General features: G+C 35.0%; 1 protein-coding gene across 6 annotated transcripts in view; it reads right to left on the bottom strand.

Annotated features, from left to right (window-relative positions):
- LOC131692795 (single-stranded DNA-binding protein 3) overlaps nt 1-25,291 on the bottom strand; it is a 158,811-nt gene that overhangs the window by 111,734 nt on the left and 21,786 nt on the right. For all 6 annotated transcript variants that reach the window (XM_058980078.1, XM_058980074.1, XM_058980077.1 and 3 more), the window contains exon 2: nt 2,213-3,058. The gene's annotated coding sequence lies outside the window, so the exon portion shown is untranslated. The remainder of the gene's footprint in view (nt 1-2,212; nt 3,059-25,291) is intronic.

Here is a 25,291-nt window from a genome sequence, read left to right as displayed (position 1 = left end):
TGCTCAAGAAAGGATTTAGTCGAATTCAACTTGGTTCGTCTGCTAGAACCCATCAAACTACCAACTATCAATTTTCATATGAAGCTGATAAAATTGGGAGCTGATAAAATCGGGTCTTCCTGTAATGCTTAAAATTGCACAAAATTTCAAAAATTGTACAAAATTTTGAAAATTGCGCTATATTTCGAAAATTTTACAGCCCTTCGTAAATTTAACGAAATTTGTGCAAAATTTCGTAAATTTATCAGAATATCCTAAATTTTGGAAAATTTTGTAAACTGTACCAAATTTCGAGAACTGTACAAAACTTCGTACATTTTCCAATATTTCGGAAATTTTATAGATTTTTATAAATTTTGCAAAATTTCGCAAATTGTTCGAAATTTCGTAAATTGTGCAAATTTTGTAAATTGAACTAATTTCGTCAATTGTACAAAATGCGTTAATTGCTCAAATTTCGCGAATTGTGCAAATTTCGTAAATTGTACAAATTTTTCGAAATGTGCAATTACGTAAATTGTACAAACATCGTAAATGGTTGAAATCTTACAAATTGAACAAATTTCGTAAATTGCGCGAATTTCGTAAATTTTACAAATTTGCTAAATCAATCCTGCAAATTTCGTAAATAATACAAATTTCGTAAATTATGCGAATTTCGTAAATTTTATAAATTTTGCAAAATGTACAAAAAATACTTAAATTGAATAAAAGTGGAAAATTAACAGGTTTGCGTTTTGGAAAGCTTGAGGCTCCTATTTTATGGAATGATTTTTGTTTGGGTGAAAATATAGATATTTTCAAGACGCTCACCATTTTTGTGCGAAATGATGTTACGGGGCTATTCGGACCCCCTATTACATCAACCACCGTTCAGCGGCTACGCATATGATTGCACTCGCTACAGCAATAAAAATACATGATGCGTCAATCGATAGCTGTGATTAACCAGATTAAGTTTTTGTAACTCAATTTAGTTTTATTTGCTTCACAGTTTCTCCAATAAATATTTCGTAGGTAAACATAATTCCTTTGCAAAAAAAAAAACAAAAAATTAACGGTCTGAATTACCCCGTAGTTAGGTCCGAATTACCCCAAGATTTTAAAAGGATAGATACATGTATAAATGTAATGTAGTGGAATTTGAGTTTTTTAGTAAAATTAATTCCTAGAATTGCACTAGCGAGTTTCAATAAATTAATTTTTGAACTTTCGAGTTTTCGCTTTTGTTGTCTATTTGTCTCATCATACCTTCGGAATCTGATAGTCTATACCATATTGTTTTCAAAAGGGCCAATAGATTTTGCATACAAAGTTTTGTTTTGCTATTTTCTCTAAACTTGTAATAATTTCAGCGTAAACAAAATTAGCTAAGGTATGGAGGACAGAGGGCTAAAATGTATTTTTCACGAAATTTTAGCTGCAGCGAAATAAGGGGCCTTTTTCTCACAGTCACGTCATTGTGAGAATAGAATCTAAGTTTGTTTACAAAAATTTCAAGCTCTTCTGAAGAGCTAAGTTATCAATATTAAAGTTAAAGTAACAAAGCCTACATTCTGGCGTCTTTCTTGACAAAAAAGACATAAATTCAGCACCTGTACAAACTTTATTCCAAAACACGTGTTGAAATCTTATACTTTGCATCTGCTCTTAAATGACCAATAGAGGGTCAGTTACCTCCACACTTATGATTCTTTTGAAAACAGTATGATATTATAATCCTAATCCCAAAAGTTTCCAGACTGGTGTGGGAAAAAGAAACTTTGCAACACTGCACCCACCTCCCTCCGGGGCACACATACACACAAACAATCGCAGCACCGATCCGCACGCGTGTCATGCGAGAAAAGGAAGCCAAAAGTCGCAATTCGTCACCGCTCACTCACTGTTGGTCACAGCACTGAACGGTGGAACTATATATATAAACAAATACTAGCGAGCTGGCTGACTGAATGTATGAATGCTTCGGTGTCACACAACACGCACGCACACATCGTCAGGTACGGTACGGCTCTTATTTTACTCCCGCACCACAGTATTCCCTGCGAAGCGTACATCGAAACAGTATTGAAATCTTGATCCAATTGGTTTCACCATTGTTGCACCAATTTGCGTTGATCTCCGAACTGACTGCCTGGCAGACTGTCAAACCGGTGAGATCAACCGAATTAAAACTAAACTAGCCCAAATTCATCATAAACGAGATACTCACACATATTTATCACTTATCAGCACTTTTTAGTAATCATCACTAAAACTAGTATTATTTGTTTGTTTTACTAATGTAGCTCGGCCATTTATTTCCGGGGAGTCATTGTGATCCGTCGGACACAAATTGCACGACCGCAATCCGACGAAGCTCCCGATATTGCGAATCCAGCAGATCAAGCTGCTTTCGTGTGTACACACAAAAAAACCGATATATTTTTCACTTCCTCGAGGACGCGAGTACCTTTGTTTCTTCCGCAACTTTCGCGAGATGCATTTGGTTCTGCTACTGCTTATCCACTGAATGAAGGCTCACTTCACTTCATCGAAAGTGGCACCACATAACACGCACATACACAAACAGCAGCTAAGCGCCCCAAAATCGACGGAACAGCTCACGTCGTCAGATCTTTCGTGAACAACTACGCAGAAACCGTAAAGATGGCTCTTTTCTTCCCGCTGTAAATACCCAATCACACACATGCACTAACACAGACAGAACTGCACAACTTCAGGCGATCTCAGGGGTTATGCTGCTGCCATCACCTCACACTACCGGTCGATGTGAAACCACTACGCACGAACCAAAATCGCCCGATCTCACTACCACACTGTTGAATTACGTTCTATCTTCACCCCGTACATCGTGGTCTGGTATACGTTTGCATGCACGGAGACTCGTTTCTCTGTCACCGATTTTGGGTTTACCAGGGATACCCTAGCAAATGACCCCCTTGATATTTTTTGCCACCGCTACGACTGCTGCGATGGCTGCTTCAGGCTGTGCAAAGTATTGGTGTGTGCGGCTCGGGTAGATCCTCTATTGCGATGGTTGCTTCTCCTCGTCTACCTATGGAAGCGGAAAAAAGAGCCAACAGGGAGAAATATAAGTTAAAACAGCATAAATACATATATGAAAGATCATTAAATGATATATAGCGGCGCGAAGCAAAAAAATGTACCCCGAGAGACAACGAGAACGGCCAAGAAGAACATTATGTCCTCTCGTAGCAAATCGAAGCTTGGAAGTGACTTACTCACAGTCGATAGTTGAATTAATTTAATTTCTGAGTATGTTATTAAAGGTACTTTGATTAAAAAGCGAAAATCTTAACTAAATCTATGTCGGCGAAATTTACCATTAAAAAACTTTCTTCACTAAAAATTTCATATAATTAACATTTCTAGACAAACGCGTCTGTTTTCAAGTAAACACAGCAAGTTTGTTATTTTTTCCACCATTCCAACGCTTTCCGTGGCCGACGATACTGCGACTAAACTAACTCAATGTTTGGTTCATTTCGGTTTGTATTTGGTTGCTAGTCGTCTGTCTATATCTACAAACGCGGTAGCTGCGGCTGTTGGTTGGTATTTGCTCCGAATGCTGCTATAATAGTATGTAGGAGTTGATGATGTCGTATGTGCGTTGGTTCGTTCGTTCATTCGTACTGGGTTGGTTCGCTGCAAAAGCGGCAACAGTAGAACAGCCAGTGTGGTGAGCAGCAGCAACATTGAGCCAACTTTTTCACCGTCCGTCTCTCGTTAGGCACCCGTCAATCACGCTAGTGACGAAGACACGAGGAGGCGCTTGGTGGTTTGTAGGGAATTAAAGCTGGTTGCTGGGCGTTGAATTTTGGTGCACTGCACTGGCTGAAGTTGGAGTAAAGGCATGCCGCATAATATTTCGAATACAGCTATCATTTTACGATTAAGGTTAATGTCAAAGGCAATATAAGCCAATCGTTCCCAACTACCATTTACAGAATTTATTGTTGATGTCACTCATTTTTTTAAATTCTCAATGTTATGCACCCTCGATTTTATAAATTTTTTGTATTGTATTGTATTGTATCAAACACCCCTAAATTCAAAGGTTTATGCGGATAATTCAGACCTGCAATCTTCCAATGGTAATCAGCTCAGATAATGAATTCCTGTATCTATTGTTATAATTCAGTCCAAATGAAGGGTGACTTACAAAACTATGTTGACGAAATTGAAACGTAAAACTAAATGAATGTTTCAAACTCTCTTAGTCGAAATAATTTTGAAACAATGGAAATTAAAAAAGATAAAAATAGTACTAAAATTCAAGAAAAGATTTTAAAGATTTCAAGGAATTTCAGCCCCAACCTGTGACCAGACAATCATGGGACTTGCTCGACTGAATATTTCCAAGACACAAAATGCTATAAAAATTGTAGTTGTAAACTTTACAAGCAATTACACACTAAATCGTATATCATCGTAATGAATGCCGAAGCTAACGTGAACGTTGATTTCCGTCAATTCCCTGGACAGATTCATTTCTCAATGTCAGGTTTTCAGTTTCCGAGCTAGTTTGAATAAATAAATTGTTGAAATGTGCCAAGAAATTTTGACATGGCAGGCGATTGATGGATGTAGTAAAAATAGCGCACCTAAAGTTACTTGTAGAACAATACACGGAAAAAAATTGTTCTCAAAATCGTGTATTCGCACGTTTTTGCGTTATGAACACAGGACCATGAACAAAAATTATGTGTTGTATAAATATGTTCAATTTCTTTTCGCCTACACAACACTTTTATTTTGGAGATGTTTGTTTTTGTTTTGTGAACTTCAGTCACGGCTTTCGCCATGTCATTACCAAATCGATTTTCTGTACTAGTTCACACACAAACTTTATGAACATTGTTCATAAAACTAAAAGTAGACTTTATTATGGTTTTATTTACAGATTTCGTATGAATATTCAGATTCTGACTATACTAACTGAACTGATTAATGATTTATTAGTTTTTGAACATGATCTGGTTTACGTGGTTATGAATCGGTTCACAAAATGAAAACATATTTTCTCGTAAACTATTCCACGAAATTTAGAATCTTATTCATGAATCCTTTCAATGATCATGAACTAGTTCATTACTCCTAGTATATTAGTTACGATTCAATATCTGTGCTCGTGAAATAGTTCACGAAATATTATTGATGGATTCGTGAACTGGTTCATGATTTCTAGTTCATGATTCATGATCTATCTTGAGTGCTTGTGATATATAGAAGATATTCCTGAAAATTTCCATTTTCATGCAATTCTGCGCATGGTCATGAAATGCACCATTTAAAAAAAATTAGGAGTTTTTCATCAAATACATATAATATTGTTATGTACAGCTTCTATTGACTAGTAATAGGTGCGAGCAGCATACATAAGTAAATCATTTTATTTTATTTGAAAATATGTAAGACAGTTCGCTGGTAGCACTCACGAAGATAGAAAAAACAAGCTGAATTAAAAAAATATTCAAGGTTGTCGGAGTTATGGCCCATCTCCCGAAGCGTGTTTTTTTGGCAGAGGTTTGCGGCCAAGCCGAACAACTCAACTGAAATCCAAAAACTAAAAGGATTATTGAAGAAAAATGTATTGTGGTGTACTTAAATGGATCGGTTTGCCAATCATTTTTTTTCTTACAAGAAAAACATGTTGACCAAAAAATTGAGTTTTGAGCTCAAAATTTTAAACAAAAATTTATTGCAAAGAATCGATTTTTTTTGGATAAATATGAACACGAAAATTTAAATACAAGCAATTCAAAAAATATTGAAAATCGGAGAGATATCACTTTCACCGCATCAATGCTTTTCAAAAAACCAACTTAATCCACCTAACAGTGAGATGAGACATTTCTTATAACTGTTGGATCATTTATTATTTTGCAGTACTCATGCGAAGTGGGCACACAACAGTTTCTATTCTTGCACGAATAAAACCTCGAAAACTGAATAAATTATAGAAAATCAATAAAACAACCTTTTACCGTCATGTATAAATATCAAACACCTTATTTATTGATTGTCCGACGTTTCGGCCGTTTTTAGTGGCCTTTTTTAAGGAAAATTATCTGTCTGTTGCTGTTGTCATGGATATTTTTTCCACCAAAAACTGCCGAAACATCGGACAATCAATAAATAAGTCGTTTGATATTTATGAAAGACTGCGAAAGCCAATACCCAAACACAAAACACCACCAGTCGATCAAAAAGATATAATAAAACAAACGAAATGAAAAACTAAAGCGAAAAATGAAAAAAAGGTTTTCAAATTCATCAAAAAATGAACAGAATGATTAATATAAATCAAATTAATAAAATACTTAAATCTAATTAGCTTAGCTCAATAAATGGAAAATTAGACAATATTTAAAAATAGTTATAAAATTATAAGAATAAATTAAATTGACTTAAACTAACAAATTGAGCAAAATAAATAAGTGGAATGACTTTCATGATCATAAATGAAATTGAAGAACTGAAAAAAATGAATCAAATTAATCAAATGAATCAAACGAATTAAATGAGGAATCTATTGAATCAAATGAATCAAATGGACCAAATGAATTAAATGAATCAAATGGATCGAATGAATCTAATGAATACAATTAATCAAATGAATGAAATGGATAAAGTGATTGGAATGAATAAAATGAATAAAATTAAAAAAATAAAAATAAATTAATTGAATAAAATTAATAAATTAAAACAAACGAATCAAATAAACAAAACTAATAGGATTGATAAAATGAATAAAAGGAAGAAGAAAATGGACAAAATGAATTTATTAATAAAATGAAAAATTTAGCGATGGTTAAAAGTTATGTTATGAATAAAATGTCCGGAAAAATAAACTGATCAGAGTGAATCCAAAGAATGAAACGAATAAAATAGATTAAATGAACCAAAATGAATAAAAAGAATGCTGAATTAAATATATAATTAAAATGCAATGATCATATACTTAAAATTAGTCAAATAATCAAAATGAATAAAATATACAAAATGAATGAAATGCACGAAATGAAAAAAACCGAAACTATTTGGAATGAAATTAAAAACCATTTTTGAATAAAGTAAATGAATAAACCGGATTGTACGAATTTGCGAACCATTGTATCAAAAAGTTGTGAATTGCTTTTGAAAATACCATTATCTGAAAAATAGCTGATTAGTATACAATGGTCTTTCTAGGGTTTCCGTTCTTTTTTGTTTTCCCCTTTTCGGTTTCGTTCTTCTTTTCTTGACGGCTTTGTTTAAGATTATCTGGTGTTGCTGCTTTATTGATGGACCTTAATTAGTTATCAGGAGCCTGGAACGTTCAATTTGTTTTGGAATTCCAAGTTGTTTTTGGTCACATATTCCCTATAAAAAGAGTTTGTACATAAAACATAAATACGCGCAATTCGAAATAGTAAAGTGAGACAAGGTCACACGTGCTTTCAAGTCCCTTAAACAGAGAGCGACAAAAGTAGAATGCGATTCGTGAATGAGGCAAGTAGATATTTCAAAGATTTCAGTTGCATTGAAGTAAATAGTGTGATGTGTCCAGTCTATGTTAGTGATTATGATTTGGGCGATAGCATAAAAACAGTGCATTCAGTTGATTGCAATGCAGTCTCTTTCCAGTCATCTTTATAGCTTGTATATAGTTTCGTTCGGAATTCTCGTTCAGGATATATGGATAAATAAGTTCTATACAAACTAATGCTATGAAAAAGAAATGGTTCAAACTATCAGGATAAGTATTTGAACTGTTGGAAACGCAAGTACCCATTGAAAGTGTCACTGGACATAACAGCTGCTGTTAATATATAAATATGCTTAAAATTACAAGTCTTAATTTTCTGCGAATAAATATGTTTCTACTCATATTGGTCATTTGCTGCTACACAGAAATGTGTATGGCAAAAATGTAGTCAGAACAACTATATGTCCAATTCATAAACTCTGATTGTAATCCTCGCTAATTTACTTGTACAATACGCAGAACTCGAACGAAACGTGTGCTGAATTTTCCAACGTCTCTCTAATAATTGTGACTGCCATTCAAACATCAAGTGAATTATCGTTGTCCATTTTTGCTCTATACTAACAACAAGTATAGAGCAAAAATGGACAACGATAAGTTAGAAGAAACATTGTACTTGCATCCCCCATCGAGAGTGGGGTTTTTGGGAGACTTCTTTTCCCGGATATCATTCATGGATTTTTCAGGGTTTGATCCGTTATTCTTTATAATAGTTCAAACCAATACAATGAATATGTATTTTCAATAATATCATCACAAAAAGTGTTCTTACTTTGCACATGACATATTTGAGGATGTTTCATTCGAAATTCAATAGAAATACGATGAGTTTAAGTAACGCGCGTGGAATGTCTCTTTTCAAAATTTTCATCTTCAAACATCCATGTTACCCAATAAATTTAAATATTTTTCTGAGATAGTCATGAATTTCCTAATTATAGTGAATATAAAAGCTCTTAATAGAACTGAATGAAATTGGAGTTTTCGATTTTTGGTCACCTGTCTACCCATAGTGCAACGTTTCGAAAGGATATACTTTCATCATAAGGGTGCGAACATTTAAAAATAGTTATAGTTTTCTCATAATATAAAAGTCTTGCAATTTTTCTCTACAAGTAGGATGTAATATTAAACTTGTTTTCATTTTATTAAACTTAAATATTAAACTTGTTTTCACGAGTGGCTCTTTTTACACTAAAAAGCAAAAAATTATTTACAGAGTAACGGCAAACAAAAATAGTTTTGTATTCTTAAGCCTCCACAGTTACATTGCACACATGATTGGACATTAATAAATATTTCAGATTAGCAGAAGATCTTATCGCACAACTTAGAAATGGATAGAAAAACAGCAAGAAGATATGAGTCGTGACAGTTGTAACGAACATGAAGGAAGAAAGAGACAGAGAGTGGGAGTGAGAGGGGGAGGCGTGTGAGAAATGGCAAATGATTGTTAGTGCCGTGACCTTATACTCATAGTTGCTACGAGTATATTTATATGAGAAATATTTTATCTGACTACTGGGTGGATTACTAGATGATCTGTGAACTAATATACCCACAGTTGAAAGCAATGCCTAATCCAAAGAATGAATACATGAACTCTAGAAAAAAAAATATTTTGTCTTTGAAAACGTACAAATTAATTTTTGAGGAATAGTTCATTTATAATTGAGGTAATTCACGAATTGTTTTTAGAATCTAGTTCCTTAAATCAAGTAGATGTGTTCCCATACCCCGATATTCAAAATCGGTTTAGTTTAGCCCCTAAAACACCAGTAAAGTAATGCTCTGTATGTAGTGAACTCATTTTAGTTAGTGAAAATTGGTAAACGAGGCATAAAAATACAAAATGTTTAATATCTCTGCCGCTCATGAACGGATTTTGACAATCTATAGCTTGTTAGGAAGGTATTTTCATAATTTCTTGTTATTTGCGCGACATGATCACTTTGTTTAAAAGTAATTTGCTTAAAACATGTTCTGTTTTGACAAAATCATCTATATCTCAGAAAGTAATTAACATATCGAAAAACAGTAATAATAATGTCAAACTGTCACCTTAGGCCTTTCATTAGTTTCATCAAAATCGGTTCAGCCATTGCTGAGATAATTACATGACATTAATGTACATACATACATACACACACATACATACCGACATTGTCCCAATTTGTCGAGCTGAGACGATTGGTATATGAGACTCGGCTCTTCGGGTCTCGGAAAAAGTTTTCAAAGTTTGAGCGAATCCTATACATTTCTTTTGTAAGAAATGTAAAACTTCATTCCGAGATACTTGCGTTTAAACTTCATTCATGGAAGAACCAGCACGCTGTAAACGGTGTAATTTAAAATCTAGTGCTCCAATTTGGATGAAATTTAGCACAGATATTTGCAAAAGTATGTACTTTTCGAATATTCAATTTTTTTCGATTTTTTGAGCGTAAAACTTTGTATAATAACCACCTAAACAAAATGGCATGACAAATCCACGTGAAATGCCTCGTGCGTATATACGTGCGAATAATGTTATTGACACATGTCTTATATCTCACAACTCGCGATATTTGCCTTCGGCCAATGTAGACGGTCTTTCGGCAAATCGTGGGGACTCAAACCCAAGTACAACATTCAATGGATCTACTCAACAATTGTTAGACCAATACTGGCATACGGGTGCCTTGTTTGCTGGCAGAAGGAAGAAGTCATGACAATCCAGTCAAAGTTAGACCATCTTCAGAGGATGGTCTTGATGGCGATGACTGGTGCGCTCTCGACAACACCTACTGCTGCTCTAGAGGCACTCTTGAACTTAAAACCACTACATGTGTTTCTGAAACAAGAAGCACTTTCTTGTGCATTCCGTCTTGAAGTTACTAGACCTTGGAACAGTAACCCAATAGATCGTGCAATTAGCCACACAAGACTGTGGCCCCAAATGGTTACTTGGGATGAGTTTACACTTGCTCTCGGAGACCTTACACTCACACGTAGTTTTCCTTTTAAAACCTTCAATACATGTGAGAATTCCTCCTCGCGGGGAATGGCTTATTTAGGGTGATTTTCAATCTATTTTACGAATGAATATATTTTTCGATAGTGCGTGAAATGAGTTTTCAGTATCAGTATAGATATTACATCTATCCACAAAGAAAAGTTATTTTTAAATAGTTTTTTATAAAATAAGCGGTTGGGGTAAGTTGGCGGTACTGCTCGCGGGGCAAGTTGGCGGTACTATTTACGGTGCAAAAATAGCCATCAAAAATTTTTATTTCTGGAATTCACTCCAAAGTAAGAAAATCTTTTTCTTGTGTATCTCGTCAACACAGGAAACATTTACTTCGGCCAATCGCCTGAAGAATTTCGAAAATTTGCTATTGAATATGGAGTACGCGTCAAAGTCAATATTCCGGGGTATTGAAACTGAAACATAATAGCAAATGTCGATTAATATACAGTTTTCTTGAAAAGACATTCAGCACGTTCCAAAAGGACACATAAAGAATTTGATTTTCCATTTGATTGCTTATTTTATGGTGTACCTATTTTCCGCGTCACTTATTTTTGTCTCTAAGAATGGAGACAATGCATCAAACATTTTAATAAAATTCAGAGATGTTGCCAACAGTCTGCCCTTCCATGCCACGTGTTCTATTTTGCAAAATCTAGCTACATCAAAGCGATAAAAAATGAAAACTGAAAACACCGCCAACTAGCCCCGATCTCCCCTACGTTTGGCAAAAGCGTCTTCAATATCTAGAAAAACTCTTAAGTTTGATCGCTTCCGCGAAAAAGCTTTTTCAATGTTTTAGATAACACTGTGTAATAAGTTGGTAGTAGACTTCTCCATGTCAGTGCAAGTTACATTGCATGAATGTTCGTTCCAAGCTGAATGGTCAATTAAACGGTCCACTGATTTTAGAAGGAAGAAAATTTACATAAAGTCACTTGGCGAAGTGTCTGTCAAAAAAGGGCTCATGTTTGTATATTGTAATTCCCTCATTATTTTCAAGATATTCTGATTTTTGCGATTAAATAATGAGAAAAAATGAGGAATTCATGAATATGTTTCTGTAACTAGAAAAAACGAAAGTCCATCGATTTCCGTAAACGATTTCGCTTTCTGCGCTTCATAACTACGGTCCCTCAATGGAGAACAAAATTGACGCTATTTGTGACCCATGTGTAAAAAATGATTTAAGCGACAATTCTCCTAAAATTTCATTAAATTACAAAAAATGAGGCCTTATGGGATACCTAGTCCTAAATTATTATCCACCAAATTATCTTATAGATCCACGTTCAAAACACCTGTGCACTTGGAATTCTTCGATTTTCGTGTTTTTCGGGCAACCCACTGTTACCACCGGACACTAACGAGCAAGATGTAAAAGACCTTTCCGTTTTTTGGAGCTGAGCCAAAAAATTGAATATTTCAAAACAAAATCCCGAAAAATATCCCAATTCGTGTAACCGACCGGTTGTTTCGAGGCTAAGACTAGAGATTCCGTGAACGCGAACGAACAATAGCTTGCTAGCGTAGATTCTGTGATTTACATTTTCCGCGACACACCACCGATTGTGCGTGTGCTTGCCATCCACAATAGCGGGTGGTGCCATCCTGACCGGCTACGACGGCACTTTCCGCGAGTTGAAGCTGCGGTTGGATGCGTAAATTGAAATAAAAACAGCTCGCTCCCCTTCCTCCGAGAAGGTTTGATAGCGCCTCAGTTGGTGGGCCAACCCCCGGGCCATGAGACGTTGATTTGTGGATCGACCGGAGAGCAAAGCAGGGGGGGGGGTTGGAAAAAAAATCGTACGCATTGATTATCTTCTTATCTGTAGTGTTTTGCCATTTGTTTAATGTGTAGCTACTGGCTTGTTTGGTGAGCCGGGGGCTGCCTCGCGGATTCCTCTGAAAGAATGATTGGGGGCCACTGTTATCTCTGTCCAACGCATTTCATAGTGGCAAAGAGAGACAAAATATGTATCACGGAAAAATGTTAATTTCATTTTTGTATCACACAGATAAGCACATATTTTGACAACAATTTGTTGTCATCATCGGTGTCATTTAAGAGATGATCGATACAAGTTCCATCAAAAAGAACAAATTAGTTATGGAATTTGCGTTTCCACTTCGTCTCATCAGAATCCGACATTAACTTAGTGACAGAACTAAGCTAGCACCGGATTGACGCTAGCTCCGCAAACGAAAACACGTTTTTTTTGTTTTTAGAGCAGTCCTGCGTAATGTCCTGCAAGAAATGGAGTTCAATTTTAAGCTGATGATTTCACTAGTTGAAATCGAAACATCTGGTTTGGCTTAGTAAGCCAATGCAAGATGCACTATGCTACATTTCTCGTTAGTGGAGAAAAATGTAGGTTAAAACTATTTTTTCTCTACTGAGGAGAACATTGTTTAAAACCATTTTTGCACATTAAGAGCACAAAGCCTATAACTAAATTAGGTATGGAATTAGCGTTTCGATTTCGTCTCATCAGAATCCGACACTAACTTAGTAACAGGACTACGCTTGCACTGGAATCCGGGAGATCCCGGTTTTTGGGGGTGATCTCCGGGGCTTCAGATGTTATGTCAATTACCCCGGGCCTGGGGAGACGTTGGATAATTTTATTTCGTTTAGTACTAAATTTTTACAAGCAATGAAAATAGTACACTTGTCTCTTTTCAACTAATTAGGTAATACAACGCGATTAAAGTGTTCCAAAATATTACCAAGTCATCGCTTTGATTCGAAATTCGGTCTACAGTCAGCAAAATTCTTCGAATCAAAGTTTCGCGCCCTAGACCGCTAAGCGCAATATGTTATAGTTTCAAAAACTTCTTTTATGTCCTACTTTTCTCGCTTTGCGAATTTTCAAATTGATTTTTACCTTTACACGCATACGCGTGTAGTGGAACACTAGATAGTTATTCAACTTGCAACAAGCGTGAACTAAAGAAATTAAAAACAAAGAACTACTACTTTTATTTCTACTGCGAGTATCGCTTGGATCGAGATGTGCGAAACTAAAGACCAACATATGTTTTACCCGCTGTACGGTAAAACAGTGACGATTGATTTTAGGTGCTGCAAGATTTGTCCCACTGTTCGTGAAGTGAAATATTTATCGAGAGAAAAAAATGTGAATCTATTTGTATCCAATTTTTAACGAGGATGATGTGGTCATTAATTCAGAAGGTATGTCATGCTCCAAAAAATTGAAATATTGCAGATAATACAGGGAGGATTATTTTCCCGGCAATAACAATGGATATCGTTGGTGAAAATATGGTTAGCCCGTGCTAACCAGGTCATGGTACACTTTGTGACCAAACCAGACCACTTTGTACTAATAAGAGTAATACTACCAGGTGATCCGTATTTTTAGTATATTGTTCATTTCACAATAACCCGTGTGTGATCAGTGACCACAGCTAAAGCGGTGGGTTTGGTTCGCTTGCTGAACCAAATGGATCGTTCTAAAAGATCAATCCCGGATTTGCTCAGCTTTTGTTAACTCCGTCTAGATTTACACTCCCTGCTATCAAAGCTATTACTCCTTGCACACTGTCTCAAAACAGTGTACAAAAAGATGCTCCTTATACCTTGCTATCTCGAAGGGGCGATGAATAGAGTTCTTCTCACGCAAAGCATACAGGTCTCAAAATAAAATCCGCATTTCTCGAGGTCTGACGGCGTAATAGTCGGCTGTTGCTAATGTCCGCAAGGTACGGCTTAGCCGCTTGCGCGTTTTTGTTGATGGCTTGAAGTAAGCCAACGCGTTGCTTTACATCGGATTATCGTGTCTACGTCCCGGTTCGTTACGGGGAGGTAAATGGCGTAGTTTCCGAGACGGATCTCACCTACAAGGACTTTCTGATAGATCGTGTTGGTCATCAGAGAATCAACGCTAAAAATTACTGTTTGTTCAAGATCTTTGAACACTTTCCTTCTCGCAGATTAATGGAAGAGCAAATAGTAAAAACAAAGTCTTGGTACTACATTTCGTTGCGCTATACTGCCTTCTACTTCGATATAATTCACAAACTATTATTAGTGTACAAAAGAATTGTAAGGTTAGTTCAACGATCCAATTGATTACTAAGAACCCTACCTTGCTGGAGCTCGGACACACTCTAAGTGGTTTATGTGACTTGTGCTTTGCCCTCTGAACCGTAAGATAGAGCTCTAAGCTTTACAGCAATACTCCCGCATTGGCCGCGACAAGAACAGTATCATTAATATACATCCCAGCATTGGAGATGCTTTGCTAGATTTGCGGCTTAACCCTTTATAAGGCCCAGACTTTGGGGCTACTAACTTCAACCGCCCGTTAGAAAACGTCAGAGTTTGTAATGTTTGATGTTTTTTCCAACGAGATTGGTGCAAATATAAGGACATATCGAGCTGGATCAGAAATTCAAAAAGAAATTAAGGTGAGTTACTGGTTTTTACCTGAATAACAGTAAATAATCCCTGGATTCTGAGAATAAGTTGAAAACTGTGACCACAGATTACATACGTTCACTTATTTATTTATTTTTTCCTTTCTCATTTTAACCGCTCATAAACAAATTTTCGAATTAAAAATTGTTGTTTTTACAAATTATGCAAATTTGTCAACTTATAGGGTCCAGAGTATTTTTTTAAAAATCGAGCTAATTTTATTCTCCAAAAGGACATCATCGTACTTTTTTCAAAAAACTCTTCACAAATGTAACACTTTTCACTGTATCTCAATAAAAAATAATAAGAAGAGTTGCCAGACTCCTAACAAGTAGATTTCATAAGATTGGAACACTTCTCATTTCATATTCCTGCGTTTTGAACGAAACGAATAGGTGGCAATATAGTTGCCACTGCCTTATAAAGAGTCAAACATAAGGTGGGAATGTATAGAATCTTATTTCTAGTCTTAAGATAGCTGTAAAATTTTTCTTTTTAAAAAAAATTATTTCGCCATTGTAACCTCCTAGTTTTAAAATATCCAAAATGTAAAAACAAAAGAATTTGGCACCGCCAAGCTAACGCATTTGTGCCTATCAAATAAACGAAATGAATAAAAAAAAATAAGGTGGGAATGCAATATCACTCCCAGATCCTTCACGTGACTAACGCGTTGAAGTTCTGTATCCAGTAGACGGTAGTTAAAAACAACCAAATCTTTTTTTTCCGAACGCTTATTCGGATTTACACACAAACGAACATCTGCGAAGGACAAGCGTGGAGTTTTCAGCACTAGATGGACATCGTTGAAGTTTAACAGAAACATCAACGATCCCAAGTGACTTCCTTGGGATACTACTGACATAGAAGGCTGACAGTCTTGTTTAAATAATAGTTAGGATGGTTCTTATTTTAGCAACGTCTAAAACTGAACCTTTTACCGGTTCATAATAGAATTTGGCGCCTTCAAAAAAGTTGTAGAACAATGCATTTCAGACAAATTTTCTGACATGTAAGCTCTTTCTTTCATCGTTTCCATTCCACCAGAAATCTAGAAATGTGTTCCTTGAAACGGTAGTTGATATTAAAATACTCTTTCGTTTCTCTTAGTCTCAAATTAACCAACAAAATCGATGCAGTAGAACCTTGTGGCAATTAAAACATAGTAACATAAAATACCCGTTGGACAATTTCAAGATTATTTTATGGCGCATAAATTAATTCCATACACCAACTACCAAAGCAGTTTAGTTTCAAAGTTATATGAACTTTTACATGAACAATACAATTTTTTAAAATATCTATCTTTGATTATGGTACTTAACATTAAATACCGTTTCCGTCAAATGTCATACATTGTTGCATCCATTACGCCATCTTGGTTTTCAATATGGCCTCAACCATCGATATCATCAATCCCGTTCCAAATAAACCCATTTTGAATGGGTTTCAGAGAATTCCACTGTTCCGGAAGTCGCCATCTTGGTTTTCAAAATAGCCTAAAATATCGATATTCACCATCTTAGTTTTCAAAATGGCCTTAAGCATCGATATTTGACATCTAATCGTCAAACCCGTTCCAAAAATACCCATACTGATTGGGTTTTAGAGAATTCCACTAAACCGGAAGTTGCCATTTTGTTTTTCAAAATGGTCTTAAACATATTCGACGTCTACTCGTCAATCCCGTTACAAAAATACCCACATTGATTGGGTTTTAGAGAATTCCACTTAACCGGAAGTCGCCGTCTTGCTTTTCAAAGTGGCCTCAAACATCGATAGCTGACTGTTCCAAAAACAACCGTATTGTTGGGGTACGCGCCAGAAGGAATCTTCAAGACCATTTTTCACTAAATACCCTATCCTTTTTATTGATTTTTTATAAAATAAAGTACAAGACTTAGAACTCAAGTGTCTTCGACAAAGTTTTTTTGAAGTTCATTTCATTTTCTTCAATTTTCTAAAATACTTCGAAACGTTATTTCAAAGCACTGACAAGTAAATGTTACATTTTTTTTTGTTAAAATTAACAGTAAAGTCTTGTAGTGTTTTCGTGAATCTAGTTTTACTGTGGATCAATTTATGAAAAACCAAAATTTTGATATAACTTTTACAATTTTCTATTGTAAACTTGCTTTCAATAAACTATTTAAAAACTTCTTGTCATTAATCAGCATTTTGAATAAAGATAAGCAGTGAAAAATGTTTTCATGACACAGCAATAATGGAGCGGTCTATTTAACCAAAAGGGGCTTCTGATGAGGAATGATGTTAAAAGTAAAGTAAAGTAAATTTTATTTTCTCTTTGAATGTGGGTGATTTTTATTCATATTGTGCCATTTTTACTAAATTTTGTTGGGGTGCCGATAATCGACCACATTTTTCTAAATGGCATAAAATTATAATTTCACTAAATTGTCAGTAAAATTTTTAATGTTGACGGAATAAATTAAATTCCTTCACCAGTTATTAGCTAAGGCCTCTAGCTTTCCATTGGTATGCTTATGTCTCTATACTATGCAATTGGAGAAATGTTAGAGCCAAAGACAAAAGGGTGCCGACAACCGACCACATTCCCCTATCTTCATATAGTCTAAATATATAACATGAAAAACAATTAAACAAGGATCTCACTAAAAGCACATAGTTGAATTACGAGTAATTAAAATAGACGAATACACAATATTTAAAATTTACGCCAGTGTACACCAGATTACAGAAAACTTGACATCCCCGTGTGAGCTTAAAAGAAGAACACAACTCAATTCATGCTCGCCGCGATAGATGGAAGTTTTCGTTTGTTTACCTCTTCATTCGTTCATTCGGTGCATTGCATACATTCAGACATGTTCGGCTTAAATTCAAATCCAGTAGCAAACTGAATTTTTTTTCCTTGCTAACCTTGAGAGAAATTATCGAGCAAAAATCCCCCAGGCATAGCTTACACCATTCACGTATGTAGATGGTGAAAATGTAAAAGATGCCATCTTGTACCTTCAATTTGTTTACATAATAACAAAAGAATGCTTCGGTTGATGAATGAATTTATATTTTCTCTGCACTGAAGCAGTTTAAGATTTCGCACCACGCTGATTAGTTTCTATGTCGCACCGTTAAGGATTTCGAGTACTCGAGAGGATATTGAATTTCGCATCCAACGACCTGTGTATAATCAAAATCGGTTGAAAAATGGCAGAGTTATTATTTTTTCATATTGGAAACTTGCGCGCCAATGAACTTTTAATGTGGTAGTGAGGCATAGTCGCTTACTCAAACATTCTATAATTATATGTTCCATTATTTTTTCCCGGTTGTAGCTTTAAAATTGACATACATATTTTTGAAGCTAAACAAATAGATTTTTTGAAAATTTTATATGAGACCGTCCCCTTAAACGTTCATGCGAGCAAGTTTCTAATTTGGAAAAAAAAATTCATAACTCTGTCAACTTTTCACCGATTTCGATGATTAATAGGTCGTTGGATGCGGAATTAAATATTATCTCAAAAATTTTCATTAAAAACCACTTTTAATATAAACGTTTTGCAATTTTCATATTTTTCATGAAAAACATGAATGTTTTCTTATTGTTGTCCCAAAACCACATAGTATTTTTAAAAAATGAACATAAAATAGTGTACCGTTGTAAAGGTCATTTCCAGAACACTCAAAAAATTTAAAATCGTTTGAAAAATGATTGCTCAGAAATTTTGTTTCATATCGAAAGTCTTGGAAAACAGTTTTTTTACTATAAATCAAGATTTTGAGTGTATACTAAATTGATCAAATTATTGTATTTGATTAGACCTACCTTTAACAGATCAATTGAAAAGTACATTCAATTTAATTTATTTTGCAGCACCGTCTAATTGAAGAAGATCGAGGGGTTCGACAATATATTTTGGCAACTAATCAGGGGACCATCGTTTACCGCAACCACTATCACTTTCGGAACCCTACCACTTGAAAATAAAGCTTTTACTTTTTTTAGACCCATGTGTGAAAATTGACCCGGTTTCTGCCAGAATTATTCCAAAATTTCATAAATTTTCAAAAATGATACGGATAGTGGGACCTTATTGAAAACCCACCAAATTTTGGCTCTTGTATTATTTCATGGATCCACTTCCAAAACAGCTTGAGCGCTTTGGATTTTCCATTTACGTACTTTTTCTGTCCACCCTACAGTGGCACGTCTTAGAAGAAAAGGTTGAGTAAAGTCAAAACTTTGCTGTTTCGGTTCAAATAGGTTCTATGTAATTTTAGTACGCATTTTGGATACTAAACATAGAAAAAATAAACATTTACTATTCATTAGGGTGTCTCAAAAATATCTATTTTATCGAAATTGTTCTTACAATTTTCCTATATTAATTTTCGTGCGTTAAATCGTTTTTGATATAACCTCTTGTTTAAAAAAACCTTCATTATATATTAGCGTGATTCAAAAATAATTTTGTTATGGTCATTTTTTTTAAAGAAATTGTTGTACGCTGAATTCCTTTTTGTTATTATTAAAATATATTAGAAAATAATTTTACTACTTATTAGGGTGGCTCAAAAGTACGAATTTTGTCTTTTATAATGATTCTTTCAATAGTAATTATAGTAAGCAGAATTTATTTTCCAAGGTGAAATGAATTTATTTGCAGTGCTTCAGAAATGATTATTTAGTTTTTACCGATCAAATAAGATGTTTTCGACTAATTTTTAAACGTTAAGTTCATTATTGGGTTACTTTAAATAAAAAAAAACATTTCCTTTAATATTTGAAACAAATATTTTTTTTTTCGCGGGTGTGTTTTTAAGTTACTTATCTTACACAAAAATAAATCAAAAACCCTTTTTTGCGTAGTTCATTTAAAAATGGCCATAATTGATTTGGGTATTATGGCTTACCCTTACGATAAATCAGTACTATACCACTTCTGATCAAGAAAGTTTTACCAAATGACTAGAACTGTGTTCACTCAATTTGACAGTTACTGCGTAAGTTATCGAAAAATAGTTCCAAAAATATTTAATGGCTTATTTCAATAGGTTGAAAATATTTACTGAATTTTAAATATTCTGAATACCTTCACCGTCTTAAAAACCATATTTTCCATTCAGTTCCTCGCCCTTGATCGCGAGTAAAACCCTCGTAGATCGTGAACTCAATGCTGTTTGAAAGTTGTGCATGTGTTCGTGTAATTATTCTAGCAATCAAGTGATTATTCAAACTTAATATCAGTATTAACCAAGCGTCTCCATTAACAGTTTTTTCTAAATTTTGACTGCCTATCGCTAGTTTTTGCAAAACAAGCATAGACTCATTTTAAAGAGAAAATTAAAAACTTTCGAATGAATAGTGTGATCGCGGGCATTTGCGGTAGTCGTTGTTGTTATCGCATTAGAAGTTCGAATTCAATAAAAGCTCATGACAAACAGTTATCTAAACGCTAACTAAACAAACTAGTGATTTATTTTTGGTGATTTTACAATGTAATTTAATGACAAGGATAATTTTGGTGAAGTAATGCAATGCATAAAATCAACCCTTTTTGCGAAAAACGAAAATAACCGGATGTAGTTCCTATGATCAAATTATGCAAAAAACATTTGAGTTATTCCCTGTCAAAAATTCGTTTTATGTTCAAATCGCCTAAAATATCGCTAAAATGGCACTGGTAGCTCAGCTGATATGAGAAAAATACTAGCGAGAACCTATATATGTGGACTCAAGTCTTGGTTCGTCCCATTGTGTACCCTAATATCTACAGCAAACTGTTCTAAAATGAGTCGTTCTATAAATTCGCTGAAGCTAGTATGGCTCTATCTAGAATGCTTAAAAAGTAAATTGTTTAATCTTACTGAGATTAGAACCACTGCTGGTTAAACGAAAATAGGGGCTCACAAACTACGAAAACTTTCAAAGACATTATAATGCTTTGTTGTTAGTTTTTATTAAAAAGTTGAAATTCCTGCTAAATTTTCATTCTGGACCACTGGATGCTGTTTTAGAAAGAGAAAACTTTCACAATATTCTTCCAAAAAGGATGCGATTGCACCTGCAAGACATACAATCACCGAGCTAGTTCAAGATTTCAGATCAAGAAAATATTTGAGATAACTCGAAACTGTAAAACCTCGTCCCAAATTTACATCCACAGGTAGTAAACCCTATTTTCCAGTAAAGTACGCTTCATGCTCACTGATGTTTCAAGCTTTAAGAAGGTTAAGGAGCGAAGGTTGTACGGAGGGAGCGGGGGTTAACCTATATCGCTATCTCGTTTTTTCGCACTGTCTCCCGCGCATCCCGGCGCTCGAACGCGTGCTGGTTTCTTCATAACATTTTTTTTTGTAACAATATTATTCCTCTTCATATTCCTTTTATTTTTCACCCGGTCCGGTTGGTTGCCGTTTTTTCTCGCTGCTGTACACCATCATACTCCACCATACCATTCCATCTACCGCGCGACCCGTTGGTACGGAAAATACCAGTAAAAATAAAATAAATATATAACAATAATCATAAGCGAGCGCGCAATGTAGCAATGGTCAGAGGAGAGAGAGACAGAGTACGGTAAAAAAATGGTATATATCTCGACAAGTACATACACATAAAGAAGGGGCAAACGGGAAAGCAAAAAAATGCAATGCTGCTGTTCTGCTAGCAGGGTTTAGGGTGACTTTCCGTCCGAATTATCAAATACAGTCTGTGGTATGTCAAATTGAATTTAGTACCGGGCAAAATATGTTCGAATATCAGATTTTGTTATATTCGGCACAAATTGATGCCTCGTTTCCTACAATAAATTCTATATATTTCAATTAGAAATTCTAACAACTTTGATCAAAGTTGAACGAAATAATGAAATCACATTTACATTGAACGATTGTAATTAACGAACAAATTGAGTACCACCCTAGCAGTCCTATGTATCAATTTCCCAAACTACTGTTCCAGTATGCAACCTCCAGAGCTGTATATATGTATATACACACGTAACTGCCGATGAGTTTGCCATTTACTTCGTCTATTCACCCACCACCATCAGGCATCAGCAATCGGTCACCCGCAGCCACCCATCACCGCTGCTGATCATCATCACGCACCGTGCCTGCTGTGTGCGCGCCCATCAGGTCTACGTCAATCGTCTTCGCTCTCACTCACACCCTTTAATGATGCCACCTCATTTCCACGTAGACCATCACAAAATCATTTTCAAGCACCAAGAGTCATTCGGAATCATCGTCAACAAACAAGCTCACCGAAGAGCTGGGTTGAGTTGGGTGTTGGTCGTCAATGTTTGTGTACGGTACCTACCTACCTATCTAACTATAAGCTTGTAGGCACCACTTTGCTTTAGTTTGCTGCCTAGTACCGGCATGAAGGCAGTCACACGACCAGCGAGGAGCCGACCGCGCTACCAACGACCGATCGAACACATCAGGCAGTGTCTCTCCCTTCGGAGGATTATCTATGAGTCTGCGTTTATTATGCATATACGTATACAATCCTATATGTTGTAAACTCATCATACATATAGACAAAACGGTCGGCAATGAACCAAGAAATGATGAGCTCTATCCCACTAGCAGGTAGCGCTTGATGTCATTTTTAACTGAGTTGATGAATTCAGTTGCATTCATGGCATGCGATTCATCAAAAATTTCTATCAATAAAGTGTCATTTTTAATATGACTTACATAAAAACGCTAGTTTACAGTGATTTGTATCCCCACAATATTTTTATCATTTCCGTAGTAAAATGGCCCGCTGAAAAATGAAAATGCGGTCGAAAAAATTCTGTATGGAACAGATTTTGAGATATTGCCAAAAACATGTTTTTGTATTTAAAAAAATTGGCCTGTCACTTCATCACAAATAACTCCAGTTGTACTCGACCGACTTATTTCTAACTAGAGGTGTGCGCCGCACTGCCGATTTCAGGAAAAAATCGGCGGCGCGCCGGCGTCACGCCGATGTACTTACTATTTTTACATGCAATCGTCGGCGCGGCGGCGTGGCGCACATCTCTATTTCTAACCGACTTTCGGTTACGACTTCGTTGGATCATCAATGATCTAGACACGTAAATACAAGTAATCCACATTTTTATATGCATTGGTTACCAGTTTATATGTATGATCGTACTCTTAAATCCGTAGCTCTGGAACCAGAAATCGAAGTAATAAAAAAAATCAATAGCGATGGAAAGGTAAACCTAGGTGCTATGCCCTTCCCACTTATTTGAATTAGTATTTTGGAACACCAACACCGACTACACCATTATATATCAATTATTTCACAATTTTGATTATAATTTCGCATGATTTTGTTGACGGGGCTATTTTTAGCATAGTTTGTCCTAAATGATTGTTCTTGGAATAAATTACTTATTTGACGGCTAGGTACATAACATTTTATTTGCGAAAGTAATTATGCGAATTGTGCACGTTGAGAAATAATGTCGTTGAAAAATCAAAGCATGGCAAATTCGCAACGTTCTTTGAGTGTTTGCACATTAATGAGCATGCAACGTGATTTATACGACGAAAGAGGAAATGTCCAGTTTAGTTTACGAAGTATGTACAAAAGAAATTGTTTTTGGACTGATTCTACGTCAGATTTACAACCAAAATTATTATTCCTTCCAAAATTTTTTCTTGCATTCTTTAGCTAGAAATAATTGACACGTATTTTTTGTTTTTGCTGAATAAGATATTTTTTTCATGTTATTAGTTTTTGAACTTTTGGAGTTTAAAAAATTTAACATTTTGCAATCAACTCGAAAACGACTCGATATATGGATAAAAAAAAATTAAATAAAAAAAGTTGCATATTCAAATGAGCTTACCGAAAAAAATTTACAAATTTTTTTTTGTTATATAACTTATGGAATTTGCAATTATTTGAAACAAATAGAATTTTTTTTAAAGTTTTTTCCTTTTTTGCTACCGACTAAGAGTGAGTAAATTTTCCTTTTTTATGTTTTTAACGACATTCAATTAGCAAGGGACTGGAAAATAAAGTATATTTTTCAATATTAAGAGCCATAGTACTCATGGGAGAGCAAGGGGTTGAAGGAAGAAAGTTTTAGAAAAGCGTAGATAGGGTCATATGAGCAAGCTTTGAGCTGGCGACTTAACCCTTTGTCTGCTACCGTAGGAGTCAGCACTGACTCTGACTTATACGTGCTTTTCGTAAAAACTACGGAACGACTTTCGTATGTATATTATGCATTTGTTTTATTAATGAAACGAATAGTTTAATGAATAATACAAAAATCTTACTATCACTATTATTTCAATATTAATTCATCAAAAGGGCGAAAGTGTTTTTGTAAACAAAATTGTTTCGCTCATTAGTCTGCTGCAGAGTGGAATTTCATGAAAAATATGCGTTAATGTACATTTTTACCCTTCGTAGAAGTAATTTCAATTGTTTTCTGCTTTGAAATAATAGTAAACTAAGAGAAACCATCAAACTAAAAATTTGTTTACAAATCTTATTTGCCCTTTTGCAAATTTAATATGGATTTTTCGAAACATGACCGATTTTTTCTAAAGAATCCCCAAAATAATTATTAGTAAATCTGCTATGAATAGATTCATTTGCGGATCCTAGCATTTGCGTGCATTGTAAATAGGGATCATTCATAAATTACGATATGCAAAAATTACCGAAAACTGACTCCTGCCCCATGTAACAAATTTCTTCATTCTTCCTCCCCTATGACGTAACGATTCCCTTAATTTTTTTTCTTCAGCCAGAACATGTTGCATAACGTTCTAGGTTATTCCACTTCCCCATGTGTCACAACGTGTCACATTTTGTCATACCCCCTCCCCCTTCCCCTAGTTTCGAAATTTATGAATGGTCTCATAAATAATATTGTTTATTTCTCACGAGCTCATGGCGATTTGAAGAACGAAATTTTTCGTTTTTTTAAACATCTAATGTACGTTGCACGAAATTTATCGACGAAGGTGAAGATGAAATTGTTTTTCGTGATTGAAATGAAATATTTCGATATTTTACTAAATGTTTCGTTTGTCGAACGAGTCTTTTTTTGTTTAGGGAACAAAATTTTCGTGTATTTTCTATCCGATCTTCTACGGTCGAGGTTGGATAGCATCGATTTTTTATATTAAAGAGATCGGACTGGCAAAATCGATTTTTTTTCGAAATGTTCATCACTACGAAATGTTTTATAGAAAATCTTGCTAGTAACGAACTAGAATTGTAATCAACCTAAGAAATTTTTTTTTATTTCGTTTATTTGACACGGCTCAT

The sequence above is a fragment of the Topomyia yanbarensis genome, chromosome 3 (assembly GCF_030247195.1).
Source record: "Topomyia yanbarensis strain Yona2022 chromosome 3, ASM3024719v1, whole genome shotgun sequence".
Lineage (NCBI taxonomy): Eukaryota > Metazoa > Arthropoda > Insecta > Diptera > Culicidae > Topomyia > Topomyia yanbarensis.
Note: the sequence above shows the minus strand (reverse complement) of the source record. Positions and strands in the feature narration are given on the sequence as shown.